Source organism: Vespa velutina, chromosome 2 (genome assembly GCF_912470025.1).
Source record: "Vespa velutina chromosome 2, iVesVel2.1, whole genome shotgun sequence".
Lineage (NCBI taxonomy): Eukaryota > Metazoa > Arthropoda > Insecta > Hymenoptera > Vespidae > Vespa > Vespa velutina.
In genome coordinates, this window is record NC_062189.1 from 2457720 (window position 1) to 2485219 (window position 27500).

The following is a 27500-nucleotide window of genomic DNA, read 5'->3' on the forward strand; positions in this document are numbered from 1 at the left end:
GTTGTTTTTCTTGAAAACGATTATCGATTTAACGTCAGTCCCCTTTCTTCTGTAGTTAATTCGAACAAAACGCGACGGGAACGAAAGGAAGTCAAAGAATACGGGATAAATAAAGGGAATGGGAATTGTAAACGAGGTAGAGAGGAAGGGTTGAAGGGGAAACTTGACATAGAGTCACGGGAGTCTAAAACATAGGAGGTCACGCTCGATTTCGCAAACGCGCCGCTCGCGTTATTATGTGGCTGCGCTCGCGTAATCGCGGTTCCATTTCCGGAATTAGTCCATCAGGATTCAACGTCGCGTGAGGACAACCAATTCGAGCTACCATTATTTTCATCCTGCTATATGCGTACATGTATGTGTTTGTGTGTCTGTGTGTGTGTATATATATATATATATATATATATATGTTTGTGTATGTGTGTGAAGTATAACACTTTGAAATCCTGTAGAAAAGGAGAAAAATGAGAAGAGAGGAAAAAAGAAAAAAGAAGAAAAAAAAAAGAAAAGGGAATTTGATTGACTTAAAGTTGGAAAGGCTTTCGTGAGTAAACGATCAGACACGAGGCTAAATGATTTTTATTTCATTATTTGTTTCGATCGAATCCGATTGTTTTTACTTTTTGTTAATCCCCGTAATACCGGCGATCATCACGAAAACCCAGAGAAAATTTAATTCAATCTCGGCAATCGTCACGATAAATTTTCCCACGGTTCTCTCTCGAGCACGCCGGGCAATTGCAATTTAGAACTGCAAACGGACAATTTCATTGTGCTTCGTGAATCCAAGGGAGTGTGAGAAGCATGAGGGAGGAAGAAGAGAAAGAGAAAGAAAGAGGAAAAGGGAGAGAGAGAGAGAGAGAGAGCAATAATGTGTCGTCGGGTACAACTGGTCTAACTCTAGTTCGACCTGGGCCATGTCTCAAAAGAGCAACTCATGCAGCAATCCCTCGTCGAAGACAAAGGACGAAATTAACAATCGAGACCATACCTATTTCTACGTTTGAAATGAATGCCAGCGCCTCTTTACGACAGTTACGCTGGGTTCCTTGTCGATGACGATCATTTTGTTGATGACACCATATGTGTTTAACCTTTCCTTTGTGTCTAATAATCCTGAAAAAAAATGTGTCATCGTATATTATGACTACTATATATTTGTTTGCTTTGTTTTCCCTTTCTACTGATAAAGAGACATCGACGTTTTTTTCTTTCTTTCTTTTTTATTTTTTTTTTTTCTTTCTTTCTTTCTTTCTTTCTTACAGGTATACGCTACTTTTTCAATCCGTTTTCTTTTCGGCTTTTCATCATCATCATCATTATTATTATTTATTTCGCTTAGTTCATTTTACATATTTCTATCATATCGGATTGATTCATAAATAAGTACCGGTTATAAGTAAACAGTTTATTAAAATAAAATGACACTTATTTATGAATCAACCCTGTAGCCATGCAAAATGGTTGAATTAGAAATTCTTATTTATTGGCTTGATTCATAAATAAGTGTCGTATGAAATAAAAAAAAAAAAAAAAAAAAAAAAAAAAAAGAATAAAAAAAAAAAAGGTAAGAAGAAGAAGAAGAAGAAGAAGAAGAAGAAAAAAACAAAGAGAAAACATTTCATTCATTGTTTATAAATTTTTTACATTAATAAATATTTTATCTTTCAAATTAAAAACGATTTAACGATAAGATTTCTAATTTTATCATATTCCATAGCGGTTTGTCAATTAATTCACGAATAAATATCGTTTCATTATAATAAATCATTATTAATCGACATAATAACGAAGCTTATTTACGAACAATGAATATATTTAATAACGATTATATCCTTAAGGAGAAAATATTTTTTTCTCTTTCGATTCTCCAAACGTATGCTTTACGTCTGGATGAAAGCTAAGAGCTATTTAATCCTGTCTCTTGTCACCGTTTCGTCGACTCATTCTCTCTCTCTCTCTCTCTCTCTCTCTTTTACTCTAATGCACTTTAATTAAAAAACCAGCGGTCTATCCTTAAGCGCTAGGAAGGATAGGATTCGTCGTGGTGGCAGGCAGCCTCAATCTCGTACGGGGAGAGAATTTTCCAAGTCTGACACGAGGGGAGAGATCGATGAGCTTAAAACCCTTAAATCGTCCCAAGGCCCGCATCCCGCGAGTGAGCTCTCACTCGCATTTACGATCGCTTGGGGTTACGAAATAAAGCGAACCGTGTCTAAACTGAAAGCCGAAGTAATAAACGAGCGCAACGTACTTCTTGCTACTGGTACATCCTCTCTCTCTCTCTCTCTCTCTCTCTCTCTCTCTCTTTCTCTCTCTCTTTACTTCTTGCCTTCGACCCTTTCAATCCTGATTTACGAGACTTCTCGATTCGTCGAAATGCTAAAATGTTCGAATTAAAGGTATCCTTTTGTTATTATCGAAATTATTAGGGAATTTGAAAGAAGACGAAAAAAAAAAAAAAAAAAGAGAGAAAAAAAATAAGAGGCAAAAGATAAGATTTATCGATAGAAATCATTAGAACAATAGATATTGTATAGGATCGATGATTATTACGTGTTAAATATCACACTATCATTATTTATTGCATTTGATATTATTTGAAATATTTCGTATATTATTTAAAAAATTATATATATATATATATATATATATATATATATATATATATAATTTTTTTCTTTTTAACATGGTACACCTAAGAAAAATGTGATATTATTATTCGTTGATTAAATAAAATGAAATGAAATTAATTATATAAATAAAGATACCTTGATATTATCGATTTTAATGTTGACTATAATTTTAATCGATAATAAAGGAAAAGGGATAATATCGTGTCCGTATGTGAAAAAGATCCGATATCATTGGAAAACATAGCTCGCATTCGTATTCTCCTTTTCAACGGAACCATTGAGCGGAAAAGCCATAAGGTTTGAGAAGCAAAGCGAGAACAGAACGTCGAAAAATCCACTTCCTTTCTTCTATATACTATTCCATCCCTATCTTTATCTTTTTATACCATAAAAGAGAGGAAAAGAGGTGTATTCTCGTTCGCGGGAAAACGACTCGACCGCGAATGTACTTTGAAAAACTCTTCGATAGAGAGTAAAGAGAATGTATAGATGTGTATATGTGTCTGTGTCTCTGTGTGTCTGTATCCCTGTCTGCATGTGTGTGTATACATGTGTGTGTGTGTGTGTGTATATATATATATATATATATCCGCGCAAACGCGTGCCTGAGTCTATGTGTCGTCTATGCGTTTGTGAATGTTAGTCCATGAAAAATCAGACACAGAATGAATTCAGAATCATTTTCAAGGACGACACCTTGAAAATTGTCCCTCCTCTCTTTTCCCATGTGTGCTATACGAGATGGTACTCGATCTCGACGTACATATGAATATGCAATTTTATATGCAACGACGAGTCTTGATATCATCTCACCTTTCCTTCCTCTCTTTCTCTCCCTCTCTCTCTCTCTCTTTTTCTACGATATTCTACCATGATCGTTCTATATCCCTTTCAGACGATCGTTACACTTTCAGAGAATCTTCATAGCTTCCTATGAAAAGCTCAATATGATCATTTTACACGGAAAGTACTTTCACGTCTACTATCTCTTCTTATAAATCTTTCTGATTTATTTTATATCATAATTTTGCGCTTAACATATGATTATATATATATATATATATGTATATAATAATCGTTGACGTTGTGAAACGAGGAATACATATGGAGCATGTGTTTTTCAAATAACATTTTAATTTAATCCCTTTAATAAATATACATACACACCTATTGCGATATATATATATATATATATATATATATATATATATATATGTATATATAAATATTGAAATTCTCTTCAATATAATTTACGGTATAATATACTTATCTAAACAAATAAAGCTTGTTATAAAAAGTATGCGTTATCTTCACGGATAAGTATACGGCAAATTTATGAATATATCTACGTCGTCCAATAAAAAACAATAACAGTTTTATCGTATTTACTTATTATACGATTATCTGCTTTGTTTTCATTCGTTTTTGCTAATTTTCCTTTCGTACGTGAATAAAAACGACGTACACATATCTCGGAACGTACTCTTTTCCTTTTCCCCTCCGCGCCTCCCCCTTTTCGACGATATCGTTTTTTATGTGAAGAAAAAAAAAAAAAAGAAGAAAAAAACAAAAGGAAAAAGAAAAAGGAAAAAAACAATTATCCACGCACAGCGAGAAAGCCTTTTATAACGAAATTATTTCACGTTTAGAAAAAAGAAAAAGAAAAAGAAAAAGAAAAAGAAAAAAAAAAAAAACAAGAAAAAGAAAAGAAAAAGATATAATTTAAAGGTAGTATTAGTTATGAATTTTTCCGTCGTAATGATTTTTCAAAACGAATGAAAAAATTATTTTTCCAGTTTCTCTCGCATTATGATCATTTACAATAACGATGCGTAATTATTCTCCTCGTTGTAATGGATTAACGTCAAACTGTATTGAGAACTTTTGAAAAATGGAAATGGTGAAGTAAAAAAAAAAAAAAAAAAAAAAAAAAAAAAAAAAGAAAGAAAGAAAAAAAAAAGGAGAAATAAAAAACAAAGAATAAGGAAGAGTCAGGGAAACCGAATGCAGAGATATAATTAACGGGATACGGAGATCCTTCAAATCCTTCCGCACGTTTTTATCCGTAACTTTTAATGATTAAAAAAAAAAAACTACAGTGCGAATGTCACGTAAAAAGTTCATCTCGTATACAAGGTTCAACCCTTTCATTTCTCTCTCTCTCTCTCTCTCTCTCTCTCTCTCTCTCTCTCTTTCTTTCTCTCTCTTTTCCATTTTCTTTGTGTCGCATAGAAAATGTAATTACTTCCTTATACTTTTATTATTTATACTCATCGTCCATGAGAATTCTTCTTTTTTTTTTTTTTCGTCAAAAGAATTTTTCTGGATCTTGGCGTTTTAATTAATTAGTTAAATGAATTCGGTGTTACTCAATAAAGATGAATAGGATAACGTAAACGAAAGAGAACTACGATGGCGAATGGGTGAGGAAAAATAAGAAAGGAAGAAAGAATGAAAGAATGAAAGAATGAAAGAAAAAGAAAGAAAAAAAGGATTGGCGATGGTAGAGTGGAAACGCGTGCCGCTTAAAAAAAAAAAAAAAGAACCTTTATTTCTATGACTTTTCTCGAGCAGTAACGTTGATAATAGATACTGTCCTGGAATCGACTCGATGCAACAAATTTTACAAATGTCAGCGCCAGATTACGATACCATCTTGCCACGCACGCACCTCTACTATTATTTTACCGTCTACCTTCATACAGACGAGCATGTAACTTCATAACTTCATCGTGTATGTGTGTATATATATGTATACATATATATATATATATATATACGAATGGAAGAAGTATATAAAAGCAGTTACATGATATATCTGTATATGTATGTCTATCTCTAAGAGAAAGTACATGTACATGATTATGTATCTATGTATCTATCTATGTATGTATGTATGTATGTATGTATGTATAAAAGCATCTACGTGTACGTGTAAGAATCAATACATGTCACGTATGGTATATATATATATATGTATAACTGTCTATAGATGAGTCCGTATTTCACAAAGATACTCTGGTCGCTGCCTATCGCATGAATATGCAATTTTACATTCAGCCCGGTCCTATGACGTCGCCGTGTTCTGATATTCTCTAGCATGGTTGCTGTATTAGCCACCGAGCGGCATTTTCGCGTCATATAACCTTACCGTTACCGTGAGCATTTACCTACCCTCGCGTTTACGGAAAAACGGCTCTCTGCTTGGCCCAACGTAAACGAGAGACAGATAGAGTGAAAGAGGGGAAAGAAGGAGAGAGAGAGAGAGAGAGAGAGAGAGAGAGAGAAAAGAATGAAAAAAGAAAAAAAAAATACGAGGGGTGAACGTGACTTTAAATTAGAAAGATGGGTATGTATGCTATGGGACGTGCGTTGACTTTTTCTCACAGGAGATACCTTATCTCTTTTTCTCTCATTATTTTTGTTAGATTTACGATGAATTTTCATCGAGTCTCGTGGAGTTTAAAAGTAGAAATAGTTTATTTTTTTATTGTATATACTTGTTGTATATACTTTTCGAATTTTACCGCTTTAAAGAAAGTTTAATATTTTAACTAATATTCTATGATAAATTTATATATTAGGTGGACAGGAAAGTAATGTCGCTTTCTTTAATTAAATTCAAACGAATAAATTTTTAATAAGTTTTTATTTTTAATCACAATCAAATATCGACATGCGTAGAAACGACATTACTTTCCGGTCCCCCTAATATATATATATATATATATATATATATATATATATAAAATAATTTCTCGAACGAATAATCGTAATACGTATAAAGATAAGACTCTTATCGTATCTTTTAACTCTCGTTATAAAAAATGCCTCCTCGATTTTTGATTAAGACACGTCTCTCTATTTTCTTTTCTTTTTCTTTATTTATTTATTTTTTTCTTTTTTTTTTTTTTTTTTGAACATTTTCATTTTCATCAACTCTCATGTTACAACGAAAAGTTGACACTTGAAATTACTTCGTAAAATAATAAGAGAGGCATACTGTTATAGAAAAACTTTGAAGCGACACGTTGACGTTATGACTGATAAAAAGAAAAATTACAAAACCCTTCGAAAATTGAACAGCGTTAAGCTGGAGGGGTTTCGATCGTTGGATCTGTTGTCGCGCGATAAGGGGATTTTGCCGATATCGAGTTACGAGCGCGTGCAAAGTCGTTACATCAAGGTCGAGTGCCCTTCGAGAGCCCTTTATGCCGCGCGATTTACCACTGCCGGAAGTGCTTTCTTCTTCAACTTTTCCACCTCTTGATTTCTCGGGAAATAGTTTCAATGTATCGAATTTAATTGCAAAGTGATAAAATTTCTTCTTTCCTCTTATCAATTTAATCACCTTTTATCACTGATCGTCGAAGTTAATATCTAGAAAAATTTTTCCTAACAAATATCCCAATTAAGGTTTATCGTTATTGTTAAAAAATAATCGATAGAATCATACGAATATATTATTATCATCATCATCATCATCATCATCATCATCATCATCATTATTATTATTATTATTATTATTATTATTATTATTATTATTATTATTATTATTATTATTATGATTCTCTGAGAAACGAAGAGATAAATTATCAAGATAATCGTAGTTAATAAGAGAATTTATATTTTCTAATGATTACCATGCGATAACAATAAACAATAACAACAACGAATGAAACGATAATAAAATCCAAACGCTAAAGATTTACGTCGTAAAAAGGATAGACGATTGATAAGAAAATTCATAACGAATTAACAAATCTCTGATTTCTCAGAGTTTAAAATCTTTATTTTGATTTATAAGTCAACCAGTTAGGCAACTAAGCAGGAGGCCATTGAAGTATCTCGGAAAGTCGTTATAACGAGGTCAAGCACGGTTTTGAAAGGCTTTTGGTTCCGCATCGAGCGGTCGACCACTTCACAAGTTACCCCGTCCGTCCTCTGTCTTTCTCTCATGCTTTCGCGATTGTTGTTTGCCCGTGATTCAATTCTATAAAAAAAAAAAAAAAAAAAAAAGAAAAAAAAAGAAAAAAAAAAAGGAAGGACAATACAGATCCTCGAGATCGATCTCGAACTATCGAGAGCACCTGTCGCGCTTTGTTTATAATTACTGAGTCTTTGCTTTGATGTTTGAAAAAAAAGAAAAAAAAGAAAAAAAAAAAAAAGAAAAAAGAGAAACAAAAGGAAACAAGTGAAAAAGTAAAAAAGAACAAAGAAAATAATTAGAAAAGTTCAACGTTAATGAAAGGAACGTACCTATCCAACGAAAAGAGAGAGAGAGAGAGAGAGAGAGAGAGAGAGAGAGAGAGAGAGAGAGAGAGTGAGATCTGTCTCATATTTTTTCCCCTGTCATAAAAAAAAAAATATATATTCACCAAGAGGAGAAACAGTATGACTGTAAGATAGATCTTAAACATCATAAGAGATAAAGCTTGACATTTCTTTTTTTATCTCCGAGCATATTAATCCGTCGTTTCGTCGAGAAAGAGAGAGACAGAGAGAGAGAGAGAGAGAGAGAGAGAGAGAGAGAGAGAGAGAGAGAGGGAGAGAGAGAGAGAGAGAGAGAGAAGGAGAACATTTTTTAGAAAATAAAATGGTATATTTAACGAAACGAATACTTTTTAATTAATATACCGTTCGTATCATTGTTCTCGGCTATACAATTTTCTTATTTATTTAATTAAATAAAAATAAAAATATAAATAAAAATGAAAATGAAAGAAAAGGAAAGAAGAGAAAAGAAAGAAGAAGAAGAAGAAGAAGAAGAAGAAGAAGAAGAAATAAAAAAAAAAAAAAAAGGAAAAATCTTGTTAGAGCATTTAAATCGATCGTATACTTCGTACATACGTACTACACAGTGTTCTTTCTATCGGATATGAACGAGACGTCACTTGAGAGTGATAAAATTCCTGTCGATCGACTCGACGAAGGGTCGTGAAGGTAAAGGTCAAGGATCGTCGTACTCTTTGTCCGTCCACTTGTCCCTTTTCGTTTCTTTTTTTTTTTTCTCTCTCTTCTTCTTCTTCTTCTTTTCTTTTTATCAAGGACCAGGGAAGATAAATTCTCCGTTCAAAGAAAAACAGTTTTCACTTCGTCGAGGTTAAAAAAAAAAAAAAAAAAAAAAAAAGAAAAAAAGGGAACAGGAAGTAGGCAGGAGGTAAAGTGCCGAAGAGGAGGAGGAGGAGGAGGAGGAGGAGCAGCAGGAGGAGGAGGAACAGGAAGAGAAGGAATAGAAGGAGGAGAATTGAGGGCGATGGTGATCGTGATTGAAAAATTAAAAAAAGATTTCGTAAAGGATTTTAACGAGCTCCGAATCAAATGCTATTTTCGTCTTTGTCTCGTCAAAGATTATAATTCAAACAAGTATTCTATAATATTCTAATACCTGCTATTCCTAGGGATGTCAATGGGCAAACGACGAGCCAGAATTTACTTTGGGCTACGCTCCAACTTTTTCCCACTGTCAAAGTGGAAATTCGTCTGCTTTGGTTTTACACTGATTCTACTCTGGTTCTATTCTGGTTTTATTCTGGTTCTACTCTGCTTCGCTTCTTTCTCCTTTCCGACACTTTTCCAGCGAAGTTAATAATGATATCACGATTTCACTCTCTCTCTCTCTCTTTCTCTCTCTCTCTCTCTCTCTCTCTCTCTCTAACTAATGAATCAATACGCGAAGGGATTTCTCTTTTTTTCGATCTCCATGGAAAAAAAAAAAAAAAAAAAAAAAAAGAAAAAAAAAGGCAAGGAATTAAATCGACATTTTCAAATTTCATTTACGACGTTTGATTTAATTTATTAATGAATGAACGAATGAACGAATTAATTAATTAAATAATTAATTAATTAATTTAATTAATTAACGGTAGAATAAATCCAATGAATTTTATTCGATTAGCAAGTAAAATCTCAAGGTCGCAAGTATCGTAATTCACGATTTTATTACTTTTCAGTTAATACACCACTTCGTATATTCGCAATATCATTCGATAGGGTAGATGGTATAACCGGTAAGGTGGGGGGAGGTAGAGAGGATGATTTCGATTAAATATGAGAAAACGAACGGATTGGATTTGCGTAGGTAAGTTTTATGAGATTGAATATCACTGCAGAGGAGAGTTATCTCACAACGTAATGCGAAATGACGTAGCAGTGTGCTCAGAAAGAAGAAGAAGAAGAAGAAGAAGAAGAGAAAGATAGAAGGAAAAACGAGATGGAAGGAGGGAACGTACCGTGGCAAAGGAATCCGGCTTTATTTGATTCGACGTGAAAACGCGAATAGGCTGAAATGCGCAAGTATTTTGAAATCTCTCTCTCTCTCTCTCTCTCTCTCTCTCTCTCTCTTTCTCTCTCTCTCTTTCAGCCGCACTAAACCATTACTAGCATATCGAGAGAAATATCTCTATGAAAAGTTCAAAGATCAAAATCATCCTTTAACGTTGATCGCAGTTAACGAATAATCATATCTCCCTGGAGAAATATTTATTAAATGAAATAAACGTGAAAATTATATATATATATACATATATATACATATATATACATATATATATATATATATATATGTGCGAATACGTTCTATATAAAACATATTATATATAACATAAATAAAACGGTAGATTTGTTTTTCGAAAAAAAAAAAAAAAAAAAAAAAAAAAGAGAAAAAAAAGTTATTATCGTAGATCGAAAAATATTTCTACCTTTGTACATGGACATCTACCAAATCAATGTCTATCATAATTAAAACTAGAATAATTCAACGGTTAGGTGCGATTTAGAAAAAAAAAAAAAAAAAAGGAAAAAAAAGGAAAAAAAAAAGAAAAAAGAAATCAATGGGATTCATCGTGTGTTAGATTTTATCGAAGGCACTCGATAGGTTCGATATAATTTTCCTGATAAAATCGTTTTTCCTCTTTTTCTCTCTTTTTTTTTTTTTTCATAAAGCAAACACACACGCACGCACGCACACACATAGAAATATATATGTATAAATATAGAGAAAATATTTATGTATGTGTATACGCATATAGACACGTACGAACCCCCTGTCGAACCCCGATCGAATAAATTAAATAAAATTGGCAATATTCTTAGGTCAGATATGCACGGACAACGTTACGATTCTCCTCGCATAATCGTCCTTTTGATCCTTAAAGGGTCCCTCGATGGAGAAAATGATTTTTCTTCTTTCTTTCTTCGTTCCTTCTTTTTCTTTTTGTTTTTTTTTCTTTTTCTTTTTTTTTTTTTTTTTTTTTTTTTTTTTTTTGCCCCTTCTTTCTTCTTTTTATTCTTCCCTTTTGTATCTATCCTCGCAAGAACGAAACGTAACGAAACGAAACGAAACGAAATGAAACGAAACGAAATGAAACGAAAGAAAATGGAAGAAACCGATATCGAAAGCGCGGTAGACCGACTCGAACGAGCCAGATGTCCCACACTGAAGCTAATATTAACGCGGTAATGGTGCTCGAAGGAAGCTTATTTCTCGTGGTGAGAGCTTTCGTTGAATATATTTCGTTTGGAATTAGCGACGGTTACGTGCCAATTGCTTTCCTCGCCAATCCACTTTCTCTCTTTCCCTCTTTCCTTTTTTCTCCGTCTCTTTCTCTTTCTCTCTGTCTCTTTCTCTTTCTCTTCGTTTCACGCTTTTAAGCGTTTATTTTTCGATAAGCTCGACTCCGCAACTGCCACCGCCACCACAGCTCTTCTCCTTCCTTTTTTTTCGAGCTTTTTCTCTTTTAAAAGGGAAAGAGAGGGAAGGGGGAGGGGAAGAGGGAAAAAAGAGAGAAATGGAAAAGGAAAAAAAAGAGGAAAAAAAAAAAAAGAGAAAAGGAGAAAGGGGAAGAGGGAGGAAACAAAAAAGAAAAAATATGAAAAAGCTAACTAATATACCTACTACGCGGTAACGTTTTCTCGCGAGGACAAGCCGCTCGGGATATTAAAATTAATGTCGTGGGATTAACGGCTTTCTCGCGACCCGTTTCCGTTTACGATTCCGAAGGGTTTAGACAGAAAGAGAGAAAGAGAGAAAAATATATATATATATATATATATATATATATATATATATATATATATAAGAGAGAAAGAGAACGAACAGATTTTTTTCTTTCTCTCTTTTTCCGTTCGATATGTCGAGTCACGGCTACATAGAATTCGTCGTACCAGAGAAAAACTCTAGGGATATTTCTGTAATTTTCAGATTCCCCTGTGTGATCGTTTTATTACGTATATATATATATATATACAGATATATATTAGCTTCATTATGTAACACGTTATAAATATCGATTAGCCGATCGTACAAATGGTCAAATTTAGTGAATGATAAATAATGAGAGAGAGAGAGTACTTGCTAACGAGCACCATCTCTACTATTCTATATAGATAGTTGCTAACCACGCAATGATAACGTGTATTTATCTATATTGATAGTAATCACGCTGAAGTTAATTTAACCGGAATGGATTTTTAACGAACGTTCATATCGACAAATTTATTCGTAATATTTCGAATCTAAAGATCACCTATGAATATGCTCTCATACACAATCACAAACTGTATATGTATAAGTATGTATAATGATCTAACTCGATTTATACGTATTTTGTATGTGTATATGCGGGTATGTATGTGTACGTGTATATGTGTGTTTACGTGTGTACCTTTGAGGTTATCGATGTGATTTAATTTAATGAGCGAGCTAAGAGACACACCAGACGAACACTAAGAAAGGATGACTCCTTGTGGACGTAGAAAATGCTTGGAGAATGGCCGTGAACGTAAGGAGAGGTCCTTCGAAGAGACTACGACAACCCATGTAATCGAGAACATCTTCTATTTCTCTCTCTCTCTCTCTCTTTCTCTTTCTCTTTCTCTTTCTCTCTCTCTCTCTTCTCTTTTCTCTCGTTATATGTTCCATTTACGAGGAGCGTAACTTTCGAAATACGATGCTCCCTCGAAACGTATCCTTTCTACGCTAAATGAAAATTAAAGTATTATATACGTACTTCGAGAGACTTTTTAAAAAATAAAAAAATAAAAAACATATATATATATATATATATATATATAAAAGAAAAAAAAAAAAAAAGAAAAAGCAATAAATGTAGCAATTTAAAATGTAATTAAAATGTTTCGTATTAATGTTTCATTAATATTTCTAATGATTCTCTAAGGATCAAGATTTGCACGTTGAAATTTTAACGACGTTTAGAATGAAATAATCAGGCCGACACACAATGAGCCAAATGTAAAAATTAATATAAAAAGAAGGGGACATAAAGATAAGGGGGGGGGGAAAAAAAAAAGAGAGAAGAACGAAAAGGAAGCAAAAATAAATTCGTAGGATAGTTTACAGAGATAGGAGAAAGAGAGAGAGAGAGAGAGAGAGAGAGAGAGAGAGAGAGAGAGAGAGAGAGAGAGAGAAAGAGTTAAAGGGACATGGAAGGAAGCTTTGGTGAGATAAAGCCAATGGAAACTCGATAAAACGAAAAAAATTGCGAGTGGAAGAGAGAAAGCTAAAGAAAGAGAGAGAGAGAGAGAGAGAGAGAGAGAGAGAGAGAGAGAGAGAGAGAAATAGATAGATAGATAGATAGATAGATAGATAGATAGATAGGTAGATAGACAAAGAGAGAGAGAGAGAGAGAGAGAGAGAGAGAGAGAGAGAAACACTGGGTGCAATAGATAGTATCCCCGAGGGAGTAACGCACTCGATGGCAAATTTCCAATTACGCCTCTAATTCCGTTCGCAGCGCGAATATCGACTTTTATCGCGCGAACGAGCACACTTATTTATCGATAAGTCGTAAAAGCGACAGCGGTCGTACCGAAAGAGAGTTGGTAGGTAAGGGGTCTGAGGGGAGATTAGGATCGGATATAAAGGATGATATCGGAGGGAGAAGAAGTTCGAGTGAAAAAGCCACGAATCGATGGACGATAACCAGCCGGCAGTCAAATACAGAGAAAGGCAGATAGCCAGACAGACAGACAGACAGAGAGAGAGAGAGAGAGAGAGAGAGAGAGAGAGAGATACCGAACGAATGTATATGCATATAGAAGAGAAAGACAGAGGATCGTTAATCGGAAATTTCGAAGCTACCCTCGCATCCCTCTTGCACTCCACCCCTCTCGTAAATTTCGATCCATGAATTTTTACGACATGCGGGATGCTCGTCACGTTCGATCGGCCCTCTCGTTTCATTCTCCCTCTTTCTTCTCTTTCTCTCTCTCTCTCTCTCTCTTTATCTCTCTCTATCTTTTAATCATTACCTCTCTCTTTCTCTTTTTTACTACTCCGTTTTTTTCCCCGTCCCATCCCCCTCAATGCGCCAACCTGAATATCCCGCGATCGTGGCACTAATTCGACGATGGAAGGTCCCATTCCGACAACATAGGAAGCTTGATAACGACCACGCAAAAGTGCCGTAAAGCTTCCGTTTGATACAGCACTTTCTAACGTGAAAATAAAAGATCAGTCAGTAGGGAAAAGGAGTTTTGAGAATTAAGAATGAATGGCGGATTCATTGAGATTGTTGTTAAATCGAACAAACGTCAAAAGAGAATATTTGAACGAACTTTTTGATCGACAATTTTTCGATATACTCGTTACTCTCGACGTTTCGATATTTTTCATTTAATGGATTTAATTAAAAATTTCCAATTATTTCATGTAACAGTAATAACAAGTTTCATGAAATAATAATATCTTGATATTTCCCCCATTTGTTTCGAGTGCGAGCTTCATCGGATAATGCTGTTTTAGAGAGATAGTGGAAAGAAGAAGAGACGGAGAGAAAAAGAATGGTCGTTGCGTTTTATCGTGACCAGACGAGCAAACGAGAATGAGAAAGAGAGAGAGAGAGAGAGAGAGAAAGAGGAAGAAAAAGAGAGAAACAAAATGAAAGAAAGAGACAGACTGAAGGTCGAGGATGAAGGAAGAATGAGGACAAGAGAAAGATAGGGATAGCATGGACCCTTCGGATTTTCCGACGTCTCTCGCGAAGTGGCAAACTTTCCGCAGATGGAAAAACTCCAGCAGAGAGAGAATTCTTCGTCGTTCTTCGATCTATATAGGTAGGAGACAGAGAGAGACAGAGAGAGAGACAGAGAAAGAGAGAGAGAGAGAGAGAGAGAGAGGGAGAGAGATCCTCGAGAGTTTACAGAAAGAGAAAAAGAAGGAATAGAAAGGAAAAGAGGATGGAAGGAATATTCTTGTTTCTTCGACCGGTAACCTGACAAAAAGTCGATACATCGTCACGGATATTCGAGAGCATTTTCATTTTATATCGTCTGTCTGTCTTTCTTTCTTTCTTTCTTTCTTTCTTTCCCTCTTTACTTCTCTGTCATCGGCGAAAGGGGTTGGTTAAGTGTCGTTGGCGTCTCTCGCGATAAAAATCGATCGGATACCACGAGAAATTGTTATTACCAGCAGCTGACGGGAGTCGAGAGAATAATGAAGGACCCTTTTCTGTACCTTACCGAATGGCTCGACGAATATTGGCTAAGTTTGCCAATCGTATTTTCACTTTCCATTCGAATAAATATCTATATACTGGCCGATGGTTCGTCGTATACATGTATGTGTATATATATATATATATATATATATATATATATATATTTATATTGAAAATCGTCTTTGTAAAAGGACGTTCTTTCAAAACTATGTCGAGAATGATTATATATTTTTTCGTTACGTTTCGTTTTTAGAATACGAGTACACGTATGTACATAAATACATATATATATATATATATATATATATATATATATATATATATCTGCCCAACATTTTTCTACGATCGACATCACATTACAACTTTATCGTGAAATAAATGATCGTAAACAAAAAATTCGACCTCCTTCCCTTTTCTCTCGAAAATCGAAAGGAAATTTCGTGGAATGAAAATATTATTCGTACCATCGGAATAACGATGACTTCTCGATTATCATGGAGGAGAAAAAAAAAAAAAAAGGAAAAAGAAAGAAACGAGAAGGAACGACGTTAACGACGATAACTAAAAGCTATTTTATTCGAAAATAAATAAATGCTTTTCGAAAAGCACCGAAAGAAAGAAATTCGTAGGAAAAACGCGGCCATTGTTAAGAGGAATAAGAGAAGCATGGGATTGAACGAGAGGAATGGCGAGGGGGTGGGGGAGGGAGGGAGGTAGTGGAGAGGGGCAGGACGGAGGGGTGTAGTAGACGATATTTATTCGGCGTAGCGAACAAATGAAAAAGAAAAACAAATGGAAAGAGAGAAAAAGAGAAGGAGAAAGAGAGACAGAGAGAGAGAAAGAGAGAGAGAGAGAGAGAGAGAAAGAGAAATAAAGAGATGAAGAGGATCCAAGGACTGCCATTTTCGTGAAGTAAATACATAGTCAATGATAGGTAAGAGAAGAGATGGATGAAGAGAAAGGAGAGGAAGGGGAAAGGTAAAAAAGCAAGTCCGATAGACAGCGCAATTGTGGCGCAGTGCCGTCATTATCTCGCTTTTTTCTACCCTCACTGTGCTCTATCCTCCTCTCGTCGCTTTCCTTTTCTCTCTACATCAATGCAAACATGGAAAAGAGAACGAGAGAGAGGGAGAGATAGAGAGAGGAAAGGAAAAAGAGGAAAGTTGTAAGCGCGTGGACGAGCAAGGAAAAGAGAGAAAGATAGAGATGGATGGTGGTAAAGAGAGAGAGAGAGAGAGAGAGAGAGAGAGAGAGAGAGAGAGAGAGAGAGAGAGAGAGAGAGAGAGAGAGAGAGATAAACACAGTGTGCAAATTAGTAGCGATCCATTGCTGGCGAACCAACGATTTTCTACTTGTCTACTAACGTCGAACGAAAAAGGAAGAGAGAGTAAGAGAGAGTGAGAGAGAGAGAGAGAGAGAGAGAGAGAGAGAGGTAGAGGGAGATAAAAGGGAAAACTGTAAAAGGGAAAATTCGAAGGGCGGAAACGATTGGTCGACGCAAACATCGAGAATAAACGATAGTGCTATACGAACGAATGGGTGCCTTTTACGATTCTCCTAGTGAAAATTTGAACTAGGTCTAGAGTTGAAAATTTACATTAAAAAGTGATTTTAACATTTACGAAGATCACGAAGATAAGACAAATTTAACGAAGAATCGGAAGAATCTGTAGATGGTGTAACAAAGGTTCTAATATTGTGAGAGACGAATGAAATATTAAACGTAATTAAATTAATCGAATTCGTTTATCTATTATTTCGTGTTCGACGTTTCTATAGAGACGAGAGAATGATTTCTTTATAATTTAAAGTCATATTAAATCGAAGTGAAACACGTGTTCGATGGAAACGACGATCGATAAAATTCGTCCCATGAAATATTTCTTCCTTCTTTTTTCTTTCTTTTTTCTTTTTTTTTTTTTTACGTGCGAACGTAAAATTCCATCGTCTAGCAGGTACACGTTTGCACGAAGGGCTGAGCTCGGCGAGTAAAACTACGAAAGAAAACTGCGTAAAATGTTAGAACAATGTTACAGCAGCCATTTGTAATGCTTCGCAGCAATTTTGTACCCGTATTAAACGTGCAAAAGATCTACGAGCTATCCGTATATTCCATGGTAGATTACGCCATTAAAAGGGATGACATTAATTATCCCGAGTATAACGAGTCGTCAAAGTGATCGTAGAGGTCTCGTTTTACGAAAGAGCTCAAAAATTGGAATTTCATATATTCATCCTTTTTTCTCTCTCTCTCTCTCTCTCTCTCTCTCTTTGTTCTTTATTTATTCTTTATTATTATTGTTGTTGTTGTTGTTGTTGTCGTCGTCGTCGTCGTCGTCGTTGTTGTTGTATATTACATTTCATTTTTCGCTATAGTCGGAAGCTCGAGATCAAAGCTTTCGTTAAATTAAAAGTACACAAATATTTTTTATATTCCATAGAAAGGCGTGAATTTCTAAAAACAAAAAAAAAACAAAAAACAAAAAAGAAATAAATAAATGGAAAAACAAAAAAAAAAAAAAAGAAAACGAGGATCGAACCATCGATAGCAACAATTATTATTTTTCATGGAATAAAACGCATGGTGACATCTATTTTTCCAGGATTATCGTTTTTTGTTTTTTTGTTTTTTTTTTTTAATGTCCTTGTAAACAACAGACGTAACATCTGACGGAACCAGAAATATATTCACCCTTGTTCCTATCATTTTCCATCCTGTTATTTTTCTTGAAACGTTTAATAGATCGATTGAAGAACGAAATGCCAATCACCTGTCCTCCCTTTTTTCTTCTTCTTTCTTCTTTCTTCTTCTTCTTTCTTCTTTCTTCTTCTTCTTCGTTTTATTCTTCATCGGCGATGTCTCTTCCATATTCAATTACACGAGGCACGATAATCGAAAGTTCGAGAAAGCATTTAGTGGGCGTCACTTTCCTCTCTTACATAGCCACGGCCACTTCCTGCTGTTTTACAAGTTGACGACGACCCTGCGACAAGGAGTACTTAACCAGGCCACCAACGGAGTTAATTTATCGCCACGATTTGCCGCGCGGTATCGTTCGCGTTTAAAAGCCCATTCTCCTCTTACTTCCCTTTTATGGTCAAACTCTGCCGCCTTACTTTGCCTCTTCCTTTTTCTTATTCTTATATTTTCTCTACTTTCATACGGAACTTCCATTAACGTACGTGAAACAACGTTTTGGAAACTCGCAACATAACGTGACGATCTTGATAAAATATTAGAAAACAGAAGGAAAGGAAAAGAAATAAGAAGGAATAAAAAGAAAAGAAAAGAAAAGAAAAGAAAAGAAAATACTTAAATCTTGTTAAATCATAATAATACAATAAAATGCACTAACTATAAATCTTTCATAAATTTCATCTGATAAATGGTATACAAGCGTACGCGCACGCACGTATAATAAATAAATTATTATTATTATTATTATTATTATTATTATTATTATTATTATTATTATTATATCAGTTCATACATTTATATACATACATACATACATACATACATACATACATACATATATATATATGTGTGTGTGTGTATTTGGTAATATGTAAAAGGTTAAGCTTTGAAAGAAATAACCAGGTTCGGTTTTAAATCGTCTGCCACTCAGTTGGGGTCTTTTAGCGTCAAAATGGAAACTAATTGCTGGAAATTGTACAGGAAACACAGACCAGGTACTAGGTAGAGACGGTCGTTCGTTCGTTGGCACGTTATCCAAGACACGCGACTCTCGCGTAACTCTGTCTCTCGACTCGACCCAAGCTCCTACGTGCTACTCTACTAGTGCTACTACTACTACTACTACTACTACTACTACTACTACTACTACTACTACTGCTACTGATGCTGTTGCTGTTGCTGTTTCTGCTGTTTCTGCTGCTGCTGCTGCTGTTGCTGTTGCTGTTGCTGTTACTGTTACTGTTACTGTTACTGCAAGTTCATTACGCGTTTCCATCGCTACGTTTTCTCTCCGCACTCTCGCCCTTTACGTTGGATTTAATTCGTTTCTATCCTTTGAGAGTTGGCTTCCCTATAACTATTTCCTTTCTCTTTCTCTATTTCTCTATTTCTCCATCTCTATTTCTCTTTTCCTTTCGCTTTTCTTCATGAGAATGCATTGAGCTAAACCGTTTAAATACTCTCACTAGACCGTTTTCTCAAAAGTCCTTATTTTCGAGATAGAAGCAACAACTTACTACTCGGTGGGTAGAGATTGTAACGGAGGGAGGGAGGGAGGGAGAGACGGGGTGTGTGTATGTGTGTGTATGGGGAGAGGTGGGTAAGTCAATGACGACGTAGAAAATGTTGATGGAAGGTAAAAATTTTTTTTCTTTTTCCCTTTTTTCTATTTCTTTTTTTTTTTTTTTTTCTTTTTTTTTTTTTTATGGAAAAAGAAAAGAAAAGGGAAGAAAAAGGAAAGAAAAATTGAAACATGGAAAACGAAGCAAATAACGTAACAATTTTACATCGAACATTTCGTTTTGATCGTTTCACTACGAGAACCATAGAATAAAGTGTTACTTCATCTGGAAATAGTTATCGACTCACTCTGCATGTTCGAATAGTTATGTGTGCGTGAGTGCGCGCGCGTCTGTCTGTGTATATACATGTACTCTTCTGTCAATCTCTTATGAAAAGCATGTACACATACATACACACACACGCATATATATATATGTATATATACACATACGGATAAAAACGTAGCTTACACGAGCTTTGTTCCACCGGGAGAAAAATCCGTGCGGCTTGCTTTCACGCTTTTACGCCGAAATCTACGAGCTGGTATTTCGTTTTCCGGCAGAAGCAACGACGTTTTACAGTAGGCTCTTTCTATTTCTCTCTCTCTCTCTCTCTCTCTCTTTTCCTCTTTCTATCTTTATCTCTATCTCTATTTTTCTTTTTCTAGCCAAAACCTTTTGTTTTTACCGACGTTGTATTTCTTTACGAACGAACGAGCCCGACAGTTACCATTTCGATTTTCAAAAACGACCACGAAGATCATACTCTCTTGCTCTATCTATCTATCTATCTATCTATCTATCTATCTATCTATATATCTATCTGTCTATCTCCCTTTCCCTCTTTCCTTTTATTTATTTATTTATTTTTTTTTTCATTCACTGGCGATCGACCGTGAATTATTAATATCACTCTACCGATATTTAAACTCGCTGTCAACGGGCTTGTCAAATAGCGACTAAGCATCTACCTATATGCACGACGTCGATCTGTCGTTTGATGAATAATTCATAAGGATTTTATATTTAATCGATATACCACCACCTGTCAGGTCGAGGTCAATCATTTTTTTTTTCGCCAAATTTTACGAAGTACCGGCTCTGTTTCGATTGAAAGAGAAGAGAGAAAAGAAAAAAGAAAAAGAAAAAGAAAAAAAAAAGAAAGAAAGATAAAAAGAAATATCGTATGAATTTTTTGCACCCTTTAAAAATACCAAAAGGTACGATCTTATTTTTTAAAATATCATGAAAGTTTTGTTCGTTCGTTTTTATACTGGGTATTTTTTCTTTTTTTATTTTTCTTTTTTTTTTTTTTTTTTTTTTTTTTTTTTTTTTTTTTTCTTTTTTTGTTTGTTTGGTTTTGCTCTTTCTTCTTTTTTTTTTCCAATGCAATGATCGATTTTACTTACTCCTAGGAATGTATTTCTTACGAATGAATGAATAATCGACGGGATTTACAAGTAATAACAATTTATCGCTTTATAAGAAAACAAACGTTGTTGATTTTGTTTCTCTTTTTCATTTTGTCTCTGTCTGTCTGTCTGTCTCTCTCTCTCTCTCTCTCTCTCTCTCTCTCTTTCTAATTTAATAAAGGGCCGACGACGAGATCCCTTCTTGCCACTGTTAATATCATGCAAAAATTGCAACGAACTGCGAAGGGACTTTTTTTGCATAATAAAATTAATTACGATGTAAATCTTTAGCTCCCCGTCGAAGGCAATAATAAATTAAACGATCGAGAGGTTCGTAGCTAACACCTTTGCTGGAAGGTGGTAAAGAAGCGCTGAAATTCTCACGCTTTTTCCTTACGACGGTGGATAGAGAAGAAACGAGAAATAAAATTAAAAGAAATAGAATAAGAAGAAGAAGAAGAAGAAGAAGAAGAAGTAGAAGTAGAAGTAGAAGTAGAAGAAGAAGAAAAACGGCCACGTCAATTCAGAATTCATGAAATACGCGACGACAAAATCCACAAACTTTCGTTCTTACTTTATTTTTTCTTCTTCCTTCTTCTTGTTTTTACTTTAAAATACTTTAATTCTTACTAAAAATGATCTCTATTATCCTAATGAAATTCCATAGCCAGTGAATTTTCAATATTTTCAAAAGCGAACGTAAAAAACCTCCGCTAAGGATATCCTTCCTTGAAAATTGTTCACTTTATTATACTTAAATAAATATTTCGTAAGCGATACGTAAATGATTGTCTTTAGGAAAAGAAAAAAAAAAAAAAAAGAAAAAAAGAAAAGAATATACATTTTTTGCAAACAATTGGATGCCATTAGTCGTACGATTCCTGATTATGTACGTTTGAAGTGATAACAGAAAAAAAAAAAAAAAAAAAAAGAAAAAAAAGAAAGAAAAAAAAAGAAAAAAGGTCGGTCATAATTTGCGAACGATTAGGATATCATTTTGATCGTTACGATTTCTAACTGTTAAAAAAAAAAAAGAAAAAAAAAAAAGAAAAAAAAAAAAAAGAACAAAATCAGGAAATATTTTCGATCATGAATTTCATCATGAATCCATACGTTCATCGAATGAAACGATAACGATCATTTGGATAGTTTCAACGATAATACCACTTTCTCGAGCCATATAACGAGATTTCAAACGTTACATCTTCTAGACCCGATGATCAATGTACGTTCGGTCAAGATAGGATCGAGTATTATTTGTTATCTGTATCGACGGAACTCTCATCGGTAATTTCAAATGGATCGATCTCGTTCGGTTAGCTCGAACGGCATACAGGCCGGTCGGCTATCATCAACGTGTCATATTCACGTGCGGAACGGACACGGAATATCGCTCTCATTGTTCAATTTCTCGCGTCAATATCCAGCAATTTTTACTTTTTTTTCACTGCTGGTGACATCCGTTGGAACGTCGCCATCATCCTTCCCTCTCTTCCTCTCTCTCTCTCTCTCTCTCTGTCTCTTTCTATCTGTCTCTCTCTCTCTCTCTCTCTCTCTCTCGTTCTCTCTTCGATAATAGAAATGACGTCTTTTAGAGGCCTAATCTAAATATTTCTCATCCTTTGATCTCCCTGAAAAATTATACCTATCTTTTTTCATTTAGACGGATTGTTAATCGATATACATCAACGATCTTAAAATAAACTATCTTTCTTAATTTCACGAAGTAATACGAATAAAATTTGCTTAAGCTCTTCTTAGTAAAATTTCACAAGTTTCTTAGGGACAATATCAACTCGAAAAAACTTACTAAAGGAGAAAGAAGAAATAGAAAATTTCTTAAATTCTTATCATAGAGAATCGTGAAAGTTTTCGTGAGCAAAAATTTGCGAAATTTTTCTGACGAACGGCGAATGGCGAGGAGGGAGGAATGAGGGGGGGGGGGGGGGGGGAGAGGGGGAGAAAAAAGAAAAGGAAAAGAAAGAGAAGAAAAAAAAAAAAAGAAAACAAAATTCTCGAATTCATTCTTCGTTTACTTTTGCTTTTTCTTTTTTCCTTCGGTCTTTTTTCTCCCCTTATCTTTTCTTTTTCTTTTTCTTTTTCTTTTTCTCTCTTTTCTCTTCTCTTCTCTTACTTTTCTTTTCTTTCATATAAGATATATATATATATATATATAAAAGAGCTTGTCACATGTTTGCCACTCGATTAATCATAATACCGTTCCCTATTGTCGTAAGAAGAAAAGAGAAGAATCTCCTCCACGTTCGTAAAGTGTAAATTTTATCGATGTTCGGCTATGACGACGATGAGACGATGGTGATTGCGATGGCAATGGATCGAGCGAGTGAGCGAATAAGCGAACGAGCGAGCGAGCGAGCAAGCGAGTTGACGAGCGCGTGTCGCCGTCATGTTCTCGCGAAGCTACACGCGCGTGACCCGGATACTGGATGGCATTACCCCATTGTTCGTAGCTGAAGTATCTATCAAACCATTTTTCATCCCCCTACCGTGCTTGACGGCAATGACTCGTATATGTATATATATATATATGTATATATGTATGTATGTATATATATATGTGTGTGTGTGTGTGTGTGTGTGTGTGTGTATGTATGTGACCCACCACCACCTCCTACCTCTCTATTCATCTTGTTCTCTCTCTCTCTCTCTCTCTTTCTTTCTCTCTCTCTCTCTCTCTCTCTCTCTCTCTCGTTATAATTGCGTTCGATCCTCGATCGAACCAGCACTTCCAGTACCCATTTTAATCTCTCTGGTAATTACTCTAGGAACGGGCTAGACAATTTGATGTATCCAACATCGATACGTGAAAATAGATTACCGGTGACTGCGTGCAAAAGATAGAATCGATCGTTCATTTTCCTTTATATTATTTTGATCGTTCCGAGAACTTTGATATACCTATTTAATTCTACCCATTTGATTCTACATATTTAAAAGGAGAAAAAAAAAAAAGAAAAGAAAAGAAAGGAAAGAAAAAAAAAAAGGACAAAAGACAAAAGAAAGATACATTATTTCGAATAATTTCTACATTAAATTGAACAATAGACAGAGACCTTTTGGTAATATATTATCATAAGGGATTTGATAATATTTACCATAAATGGGACGAAAGGTTTGCAAATGAAAAAGAGAGAGAGAGAGAGAGGGAGAGAGGGAGAAAGGGGGATAGGGGCAGACACAAAAAAAAAAACAAAAAAAAAAGGGGAAATGTTTAAATGCACAGATAGGCCGTGCACTCGTAACAGCCATTAATGGAATTTCGACGTGTGTACGTGTAATTCGGGTACAATAACGGTAACGGTAACGACAATGCCAACGATAACGCTAGGCAATCAAGAACAATCTTTATTTTCGACGGTAGCTCATATCGCCATCGTGGCTCTTCAGACGGGTAGGGAAAAAAAAAGGGGGAAAAAAAAAAAAAGAAATACAAAAAAAAATACGTCGCTGGCCGTTACTACAAACTGTCGCGCGTTTTCCCATGCTGTCGTGTGTTTTTATCGGCCAGTTAAAAGGTAGAAAGAGAGAGAGAGAGAGAGAGAGAGAGAGAGAGAGAGAGAGAGAGAGAGAGAAACGTGGAAAAGATCGTCGTTACGGAAGAATGAAATGCTACGATGTCGGCCGGAGTTTTAAAATTTTATGCATCCAATTCTTTGCTAAGATCCAACCTTATTAATTATTTAAAATGAAAGAAAGAGAGGAACAGAGAGAGAGAGAGAGAGAGAGAGAGAGAGAAAGAGAGAGAAACAGAATATCCTTACACTTTGGTACAATAATAACGTCTAAAAATATTTAAATTAAAAATCAATACTCATTTGATTCATTAACTATTTAAGTAATAAATAAATTAATCCCTTTTTATGATATATTTTTAGTCGGAATAAGTTGCATCAATTTATTATCAACGACGAACGATTTATGTTCACTAAGTAACATTGCAGCTTACAGTTAAGACAGATTATTCTTTTAAAACTTTCGGTTGAGGTAGAGAGAGAGAGAGAGAGAGAGAGAGAGATTTATCTTAAAAATATGAAAGAACTAATATGACATTTATAAAATACGATTTAATTAATTTGTTCTAATCGTACGTACATACATAAATATGTCATTTGTATGATCATACCCTTTCCATTATTTTCATTTAATATTAGATAATAATAAAAATTATTTACCGATAGAATGTAAATTTTCCTTTACTGTATTTCAAAAAAAAAAAATAAAAAAATAAAAAAAAAAAAACAAGCCATTTATATATTTACTTAGACGACATTTTTATCTGTGATAACGTCAAAGTTGATACTTTTATATGATAAACTATTGAGTATTAATAATTATGAAAGGTTTAAAATGTTTTAAAAGTGTTTAAGAAAAATATGAAAATGAATAAAAAAATAAATTAAAAGTGATACGAGTTACCATTATCCGCTGCATGAACATTCTTCTTCTTTCTCTCTCTCTCTCTCTCTCTCTTTCTTTCTCTTTCTCTCTCTTTAACTTTCTTTTCTCATTTCTCTCTCTTTCTCTTTCTCTTTCTCTTTCTCTTTTTTTCTTTCTTTTCCTTTCTTTTTGAAAAGAAACTTCTTCCATGAAGTGACATTCCAGTCTCAGTTTCTTCTTACTCTCTTTCTCTCCTCATGGAGTAAGAGATCGCGGTCTCTCGATGGAGACCAGAACAACGTTCTACCTAGTGAACTAGACAGTGTGAAAGAGAAGCTTCTTGTCCATTGAACTGCCTGTTCAGAAATTCCGTAACGTCTTCTTCGTTCAGATAGTAACTTCTGCCACGAAGTTCGTTACTTCGTCTATGCTTCTCCATCCGTCGTTTTCCATCCAACGCTATGTCGTTTCCTCACGAAAGCAGCAAAAAAGTAATCTTGTAAAAACGTACTTCTACTACTACTACTACTACTACTACTACTGCAACTACTACTACTTCTTCGTCTTCTTTTTATTCGTTGAAAGTAGAAAGGAAGAACATAGGTCTCGACGAGAGAGAGTGAGAGAGAGTGAGAGTGAGAGAGAGAGAGAGAGAGAGAGAGAGAGAGAGGGTGTCACGATAAGCTCGAAACCGTTGCCGTTATCTGAGTAACGAGTTACGCGTGCTATGCACTACAGCCTTCGCCTTAATTATTCTTCGGTAAAAGCTTGGCTAGGAGAGAGCATAGGTAACACGATGTATAGCCAACGACACCTACCTATCGTCGAGAGCGATGCTAATTCGAATATCCAAGAGTGAGGAGGAGTAGCTTATCTCTAAGATCTTTAACACGCGATGGCGATTCTCTCTCCCTCTCTTACTCTCTCTCTCTCTCTCTTTCATACACACACACACACACACGATAACTTTCTTTCTCACGCACACATACTCTCTCTCTCTCTCTCTCTCTCTCTTTCTTCCTTTCTTTCTCTTTCTCATTCATATACATATACCCATATAAAAATACACGTTTTATGGGGGGGGGGGGCAGGACGCAGGAGAAGGGCAGGGGAGGGGATGCGGGAGGGTGAGGGGTTGGGGGGAAATAAGAAAAGTCGAAGAAGAGAGAAGGTTAGAAAGGTAACGTGTCTTATCTGTGACACGGCAAGAACATCTACGGCTCTTGAGTGACTTTGAAAAATTGTCTGTGAAGTTCTAGAAAGGGAAATAGAGGGGAGGGAGAGTAAGAAAAAAAGGGAAATAAGCTTCGGTTCCTTTTTAGAACGAGAGATCTCAAAGTGTAATAAAATTGTTATCAAGGCGATAACGCGTTTGAAACATCCGCAAGATTGCTGGTGTTGTTGGTGATGGTGGTGGTGATGGTGGTGGTGGTGGTGCTGGTGGTAGCGGTGGAGATGCTGCTGGTGCTACTGCTGCTACTGCTGCTACTGCTGCTGCTGCTGCTGGTGCTGGCTTCTGGTATGTTGTCATCACCAGCGCCACCAACAGCACGTTGGAAGAGTCGTTACGCTTATGCCGGATTTGCATATGAAGATTGGCCTTCTCTCGTAATCGCAGCCACCATCGTCGTTCTTCTGCTTTCCTCTTCCTTTCCTCTTCTCACCAAGTAAAGGTTCTCGAATTTATCGGATAATAAAAGTAAATTACGCCGACGACAGTTTGCATTTATATCTCCGCTTTCAGATTCCACCGATATCGAGCCTCCTGCTCCTACTCCTCCTCCTCCTCTTCCTTCTCCTCCACCTCCTCCTCCTCTTCATTCTCTCATTCCTCGTCTCTTTCTCTTCTTAGTCGAACCCTACCAATTCATCTCCTTGGATATTCCCTTTTTCTCTGTCTCTCTCTCTCTCTCTCTCTCTATTTCTGTCTCTGTCTCTTACTTGTCTCATATCTTTCATCTTCCTTTGATTATTATAATCGTAATTTTATTCAACCATTTCTTCCACTTGTTATCATAAAATATTATCATATACGATTTGTTGAATTACGATCAACGATAATAGATCGTAACTATTAAAATTCATCGATAAAAGTAAAATGTGAAATTCGTTGAAAATCCTTTCTAAGCCAATTTTCATTTTTCTTTTTTCTTTTTTCTTTTTTCTTTTATTTATTTATTTTTTTTTTTTTTACCGTATCCATCGACACGATAACTTTCATTTAAAATTATGTATACAATCGATGTACTTAAATAAATTAAGCTTATTATTACGTACAAAATAAAAAAAAAAAAAATATATATATATATATATATAAATAAAGTTAAGAATTTATC

The 27500-nt window shown here is 35.1% G+C and overlaps 1 protein-coding gene across 4 annotated transcripts in view; it reads left to right on the plus strand.

Annotated features, from left to right (window-relative positions):
• LOC124946418 (disintegrin and metalloproteinase domain-containing protein 10-like) overlaps positions 1-27500 on the plus strand; it is a 159108-nt gene that overhangs the window by 19557 nt on the left and 112051 nt on the right. The window lies entirely within an intron of this gene.